This window comes from Callorhinchus milii, unplaced genomic scaffold (assembly GCF_018977255.1).
Source record: "Callorhinchus milii isolate IMCB2004 unplaced genomic scaffold, IMCB_Cmil_1.0 Scaffold6, whole genome shotgun sequence".
NCBI lineage: Eukaryota > Metazoa > Chordata > Chondrichthyes > Chimaeriformes > Callorhinchidae > Callorhinchus > Callorhinchus milii.
The window spans coordinates 17,761,707-17,769,217 of record NW_024704747.1 but is presented as its reverse complement, the minus strand read 5'-3'; the positions used below and the strand labels follow the sequence as shown (position 1 = coordinate 17,769,217).

Below are 7,511 nucleotides of genomic sequence, written 5' to 3'. Positions count from 1 at the left end.
CAGTGCATTGTGCATCCAAATGTTTGCCAGTTTCCCCTAAATTAATATATACTGGGTTACAAGTGAGTTTTTTTTAAAGGAATTTATTCATTTTGCTGCCATTGAAAATAATTGATCTGAAATATTGCATACATGAAGAAACTGGTCAATGTGATTTCAACCATTGTGAAAAGATACAGGCAAAGATTGCAACCATAATCAACTCTGGACTCAATCTAGTCTGAACTGTCAGTTAGCCAAAGTTATATTGTATATTTGATTGTACAAAGGGTTTTACCAGTTTTTCGAAAGACAGAAAATGTTTTCTATCAAGCAGAATTGATTTTGAAGTCTGTTCTCTGGTAGTTTATAAAATATACTGAAAACAGGCTTCAAGATTAAGGATATTTAAGAATTTTCCATATTCTGTATGCTCCAAAATGCTAAGAAAATGAATAAATTTAGATCAAAGTGTAATTTGACCTTCATTCTTAGTAGGCATAAGTACATAGGACAAGGCCCATTCATGCCAGTTGCTCTTGCTCAGAGGTCATTATAGAATCAGCCCAAAACATGGGGTGGCACAAGTGTACTTTTCCTTGTACTCTTGATGCAGGATATAATGGGAATGGTTCCTGTCAGGATACATGTGATACAAGCCTGCTAATAATGCCCCATTCAATCTAATAGGAGCTGCAGGCTAGTCAGTACACTTAAAATCTGTCATCGTGTCCTTTTAGATGAACTGAAACCAGCTCCAGCTATTTAGTTCAGCTTTAGCTTTGTGGATCACAAACTGCTTCTGCTGATGTAGCACAGCTACAAAATGCTAATCAGCATTTAAAGACTACATACATATATATGTACACACACATGGAATGAATAGTATGCAGGTGGAATCACATGTTAAAACAGCAAATACTTGTACTGTATTGACCAGATTTACAACTTGTAAGTTACATTTACAGACATAAAGGAGTAACACTTGGTCCAATTGTTGTTTGTTTATTTGTGTTTAAAACCTGATCACCATCAGTGAGAATGTGCATTGTGCTTACTTTATCCCTCAAAGAGCATTTGCCCAGTGAGCCAGCCAAGAAGTACAAAGATGGAACAAAAAATACATGACAACAGAAATCCATGTAGCACACTACATAGATTAGAGTTTAATTACAAATGCACCAGCCTTTATGAAGAACTATGAGCTAACTCTAAAGTATCAGTGCTTTAGTTCAAACTTTGGCAGTTAATAGAATTTGGAGCACATATTACACTATAATGTCAACAATGGATATCAATACAATGCAAACTAGTCGGTTTAATTAGATGCAACTGCTAGATAATTACGTTACAATAAGGTTACTTAGTTGAAAGTAGGTGCCCTATAAGTACAGTGTATCATGTATGATCTACGAGTGCTGGTTATCCACGTTAGATGGGAAGAAGAACAATTTCCTGTGTTCGGAACAAACAGCTTTGTTGCTTTTCCTCTATTTGTCCCCTTGCTTAGCAAGGTGCAGTTAATCCAGATGTTGATGAATATTCAGTGTTCAGTAACAGTGCATGACTGATTTTATTCTTGCACAGATCTGCTGTTGAAAAGGTGTTTGGTGAGTATTATTCTGCATCTCTAAATTCACCACTTTCTAAACCTGAATGTTTTCTTTCTCAGATTAAAAACCACAGCAACAATGCTGCAGCTTTTAGTGGGTTCACCCGATGAACAGGAAGAATGAGCAGATTGAAGTGCAATTCTTGCATGGTGGATATTTGTTCCACACACAAAATAGAGTCAATCTACTTTACAGTATACCCTGTGAAGCGTTTTGAGGCAACTTGACAACATGATAAGGCACTAAGTCAAATGCAAGGATTACTATACAAATTTCCATCTTGGAGAAAGTTGTACTCACTGCAAAAGTCATGAAATATCATCTAGGTTCATAAATGTAATTTTGTAAGGGCAAAATGCACTTGTATTATTTGTTGATGTCCTCTACAAATCGACAGCATTTCTCAATTCCACTTGCCAGGCATGCAAGTTGCCAATTTTACAATTCATCCTAGTAATACATGGAACCACAATACTGTTATTACAAATCCAACATTCCTCCAGGTTCTGGCTTACATTTTCAACATTTTGTCAGGTCCTGGATCATGCAACTTAGGTCAAATGTTATGCAGCAGCTTCCAGAATCCACAGAAATGTGATACTGAAACAGCAAGAATAGGAAAACTTGTTACTTGACATAAATTGCACACATTAACAATGACTCAATTCCAGCATTTCACACACTAACAACTGATCTTGGGACTTTCTAAGTGTATGACGTACTCAGACATATCCTACATGAATTATATAAATGCAAGTTATTGTTGTAGTCTGTACCCTCAGGAGATTGAAAAAAAGCCCATGTGTTCCATAGTAGCAAAATCCGTGGAATTAGCCTCCAAACCAGGGCACGGAAGACTATTTAGAATGGCATATTTAAGGGTACTGGATTAGAAAACATTTAATAGATTAGTATTTATCCCACACAAAGCACCAAATAAATGCCTCCCTCTTCAAAGAAAGCACCCATAATGTTAAAGGGAGGATAATCTGATCAAACTATTGTATCAAAAAAAGGAAATAAAAATGAATCAAATATAAATTAAGTTTTGGTACCATTAAACAATGGATTTCCATCTCCCTTAGGAAAGGATCCAAGTTAACAGCTGATAACATCGAAACAGAGAGTACCGTGAAGAATCCATCTGACTCCCATCACTTACTACTCCTCACTCCAAGGAACTCTTCCCCCATGATATCATCAGTATACATGTGGAGTCCTGTGTCTTAGTGGTTAAAGCACTCAACTCACAAGAGAGAGGACATGGGTTCAATTCCCAGGCAGGGCGAAACATTGGGCAGGTTTCCTTACTCCACTTGCCTCTGATTATCTAGCAGTAAGTAGGAACCCTGTTGGTAGTCAATTGGCGGATTGCTTTTCCAGGGGTAATTATCCCTTCAAAAATAAATTAAAATGTGGGCACTCAATCCATGGCTATTTGTGCGACACTGCTGTGCGCAAATGGCTGCTGCGTTTCACCCACAAAATATACAGTCAAATCACTTTACAGTATATTCTGTGAAGCGCTTTGAGACATCTCGAAGATGTGATAATGCTCTATGTCAAATGCAAGGAATATTATTATTTAAAAATTAAAATAAAAGTGCAATCTTTCTGACAAGATATTATAGAAAGGTCCAGAAAGCCTGGTCAGGTGGATGTTGAAGTTCCAATGGCGAAAGGAGAAGGGACAATTATTGTGTGTAAATCTGCTGCTGTATTTTGAGCACTTTAAGACAGTTTCAATGTCATAGACACTATATCAAATGCAAGGATTTTATTAATCATGCTTATCATTAAAATAACAGAAATCTGTGTAAATATTAGTACAACCGAACCTTGCACCAACATTAGAATAATATCTAAGAGCACATGTTTTCGCTGATGTGAGTCAGACTTGCACTGACTTGGAGGACAATTGTTTTCACAACATGCAACAACATAAACACCATCAGCACAGGCCACAAGCTTAACCTCCTTTGATAAACAGAATCTGAGAACAAACCGAGAAATCTTCAATAAGGGTAAGATAAACTTTTTTTTAAAAAAAGAACTAGAGTCACGACTGCAAAAAAAAATAATTTTAGAGTTCAGTAAAAACCTGTTGGGATGCATAATAATAAATAAGCACATCCCCAAATTTAGTCGGTTATCATTACATGAAATCTGAAAGTCTACTGCATGTAGTGCAGCAATTCTTTTTCTTACAAACGCCTCGACTCCTGTGAACTTTACATGGAGGAAGAACAGTTCTCCTGTGCACAACATGCCGAGTTTGATCCGTCTCCCTCCAGTTTCAGGCGGCGCAACCCTTGAGGAGTCCTGTACAGGAGGAGTTGAGGACTCGCTTTGCAAGCGAGAGACCCGAGTTCAATTCCCGGCAGAGGGCGAAACCTTGGGCAAGTTTCCTTACTCCACATAGAGCCTAATAATGATCCCTCCAAAACCAAAAACAATAATAAATTGGTCATTTTCAATCTACGACTGTTTGTGGGACATTGCTGTGCGCAATTGGCTGCCGCGTTCGCCCACAAATATACAGTCAATTCACTCGACAGTGTGTTCTGTGAAGTGCTTTGGGACGTCCTCCCGACGTGAAAAGCGCTGTATCAAATGCGAGGATTATTATTATTATTATTGATGATGATGATGATAGCGGTGTATCGCGTCAGGGAGAGACGTCTCTCAAAGCTCCTCACAGGAGTTACAAGCGCAAAGTGGTGCCAATATTTTTTTTTGCGGGCAAATGCGGCAGCCAATGTAGCACCGTATCAAATGCAAGGATTATTATTATTATGGTTATTGTTATTCGGGGGGGAAATAAAAGCGTACGCAATTGAGGCAAAAGCTCCCGGTGGCGGAGATGAAAAGTGAATCCAATAACGGGTGTCTGTCTCTCCCGTCTGTCCTTTACCGCTGAGCTGCCGCTGTTTTGAGGGTTGTGCAGCCACCGCCTGCAGCCGCCATCGCCTCCTCACAGGCCGGGGCTCCTCTCCCTCCCTCCCTCCCTCCCTCCCTCACAGGCCGGGGCTCCTCTCCCCTCCCTCCCTCACAGGCCGGGGCTCCTCTCCCTCCCTCCCTCCCTCACAGCCGGGGCTCCTCTCCTCCCCTCCCTCACAGGCCGGGGCTCCTCTCCTCCCTCCCTCACAGGCCGGGGCTCCTCTCCTCTCCTCTCCCTCCCTCCCTCACAGGCCGGGGCTCCTCTCCTCCCTCCCTCCCTCCCTCACAGGCCGGGGCTCCTCTCCTCTCCCTCCCTCACAGGCCGGGGCTCCTCTCCTCCCTCCCTCCCTCCCTCACAGGCCGGGGCTCCTCTCCTCTCCCTCCCTCCCTCACAGGCCGGGGCTCCTCTCCTCTCCCTCCCTCCCTCCCTCCCTCACAGGCCGGGGTTCCTCTCCTCTCCCTCCCTCCCTCCCTCCCTCACAGGCCGGGGCTCCTCTCCTCTCCCTCCCTCCCTCCCTCCCTCCCTCCCTCCCTCCCTCACAGGCCGGGGCTCCTCTCCTCTCCCTCCCTCCCTCCCTCACAGGCCGGGGCTCCTCTCCTCTCCCTCCCTCCCTCGCCGGGGCTCCTCTCCTCTCCCTCCCTCCCTCGCCGGGCTCCTCTCCTCTCTCTCCCTCCTCCCTCCCAGGCCGGGGCTCCTCTCCTCTCCCTCCCTCCCTCACAGGCCGGGGCTCCTCTCCTCTCTCTCCCTCCCTCCCTCGCCGGGGCTCCCCTCCTCTCTCTCCCTCCCTCACAGGCCGGGGCTCCTCTCCTCTCTCCCTCCCTCACAGGCCGGGGCTCCTCTCCCTCCCTCCCTCCCTCACAGGCCGGGGCTCCTCTCCTCTCTCTCCCTCCCTCCCTCACAGGCCGGGGCTCCTCTCCTCTCCCTCCCTCACAGGCCGGGGATCCTCTCCTCTCTCTCCCTCCCTCCCTCCCTCACAGGCCGGGGCTCCTCTCCTCTCCCTCCCTCCCTCCCTCACAGGCCGGGGCTCCTCTCCTCTCCCTCCCTCCCTCCCTCACAGGCCGGGGCTCCTCTCCTCTCCCTCCCTCCCTCCCTCACAGGCCGGGGCTCCTCTTCCCTCCCTCCCTCCCTCACAGGCCGGGGCTCCTCTCCTCTCTCTCCCTCCCTCCCTCACAGGCCGGGGCTCCTCTTCCCTCCCTCCCTCCCTCACAGGCCGGGGATCCTCTCCTCTCTCTCCCTCCCTCACAGGCCGGGGATCCTCTCCCTCCCTCCCTCCCTCACAGGCCGGGGCTCCTCTCCTCTCTCTCCCTCCCTCCCTCCCTCCCTCCCTCACAGGCCGGGGCTCCTCTCCTCTCTCTCCCTCCCTCCGCTTCTCGGGACACACAAGCGAAACCAGACACTCACCACCTCCCTCACCCGGGTCGGGAGGGGGGAGGGGATGAGAAACCTTAGCCGCTTCGTGGAGGGGGGGGGGCGCGACAGCCTTTACACGACCCTCCCGGCAACTTCTCCTCGCACCCACTTACCAGACCCCACAGGCGGCCACTGACCTCGGGAGGGGGTGGAAGCAGTGGAGGAGGGGGGGGGGGAGTTGAGTGGCTCATCTCTCTCTCTCTTTATTTCGTTCACCTCCTTGTTGTGGTTTGGAGGGGGAGGAAAAAGAGAGGGGGAAAAAAAAAGCCAACGGACACCCTGACCGACCGACCGACCACAACCGCCGCTCGCGGCACAGGCTCGCGCTAACCCGCCTGCGCACTCGCGGCCAGACATTAATAGCCGTTTGTAGCCCAAGGTCCGCCCAACGCGAGCCTCCCCCCCCACCCCGCCCCGCAAAAATAGCCCAAAAATACGCATTGCCCGCCTATTGGGGCAGCACAAGAAGCGGCCGCTTTTCAAACGGTGTAAGAAAAAAGGTCTTCAAAGGGAGCCGAGAGAGAGAGAGAGAGAGAGATAGAAAAAAAAAATCGTTTTGCAGGTTGATATTGAGTTCTTTTTTTAAAAAAAATATAAATTAGGCACCAAACCCAACGGCCGTCCGTTCGTTTCACGCGCGGCGGCGCGCGACAACAAACGCGCCCCGTTGGGCGTGAAACCCGCCCAACCTGGCGACACTGCCCCCCGGCGCGTGCGCACGGCGCCTCGCACGCTCTCTGGCTTCCCTTCCCCCCCCCCCACCCCCACCGCCCCCCTCCCCCCCTCCTCCTCCTCCTCCCCCAGCAGCCCGGAGCCCAGCCCAAGCCCAGCCCAGGCACAGCGAGCCAGCCCAGGAGCCAACGGTAAGCGAACGCAAGCGCCTTGAACGGCGCAAGGCCTCGCCGCCGCCTCGGCCTCGCTTTGGAGAGCGCGGCCGGCGCAGGACGCCCCGAGGCGGGCAGTGCTCTGCAAATTTAGACCGGGGATCGAGACGTGGGCTTTGAAAAATGCTCTCTTCCTCCCCCACCCCCCTCCCCACTCCCGCGGTGGGTTTTTGTGAGCCCGGGCCGGGGCGCGGTTAGGCCTCGCGGGATTATTTTTTTCCTCTCTCTCTCTCTCTGTCTCTCTCTCCGAGGAGGTTTTTCTAATTATTATTCGGGGAGGTTTTTTGTTTTCGGTAACTGGCGGGTAAGAGGAGGAAAGGGGCGGCCTCTGCCTCCGGAGCCGCGGGGCCGGGCGGCCGCTCCTGTCCTGGCCCGCCTTTGTGTGCGAGCGGCCGCTTCACGGTTTTACCCTGACCCCTGGGGAGGGAGAGGCCGCGGGTCTCCTTCCCTCACTCCCTCCCTCCCTCCCTCCCTCACTCCGCTGGGCCTGGGCCCGGGCCCAGCTTCTGGGAGTGGTGGGTGGGGGTGTGGGGGGGGGAAGCAGAGGAGAGAAGGGGAAGGCGAGGGACCTGGAGGAGGTGGGGAGGAGGGGGAAGAATCCACGCCCAGGGCTCCCGCGACCCCTCTCCGCTCACTCGCCTCCGGGACCGGTCGCTCTGCTGTCAACCGGTCACTCTTTGTTCC

General features: G+C 49.9%; 1 long non-coding RNA gene across 1 annotated transcript; it reads right to left on the bottom strand.

Annotated features, from left to right (window-relative positions):
- Positions 1-963: 963 nt before the first annotated feature.
- LOC103182877 lies at positions 964-6,117 on the bottom strand. The gene is made up of 2 exons (XR_006085199.1): positions 6,057-6,117; positions 964-2,192 (listed from the first exon to the last, which is right to left on the bottom strand). It is a non-coding gene; the product is annotated as an uncharacterized LOC103182877 (long non-coding RNA).
- Between the last annotated feature and the right edge of the window lie 1,394 nt (positions 6,118-7,511).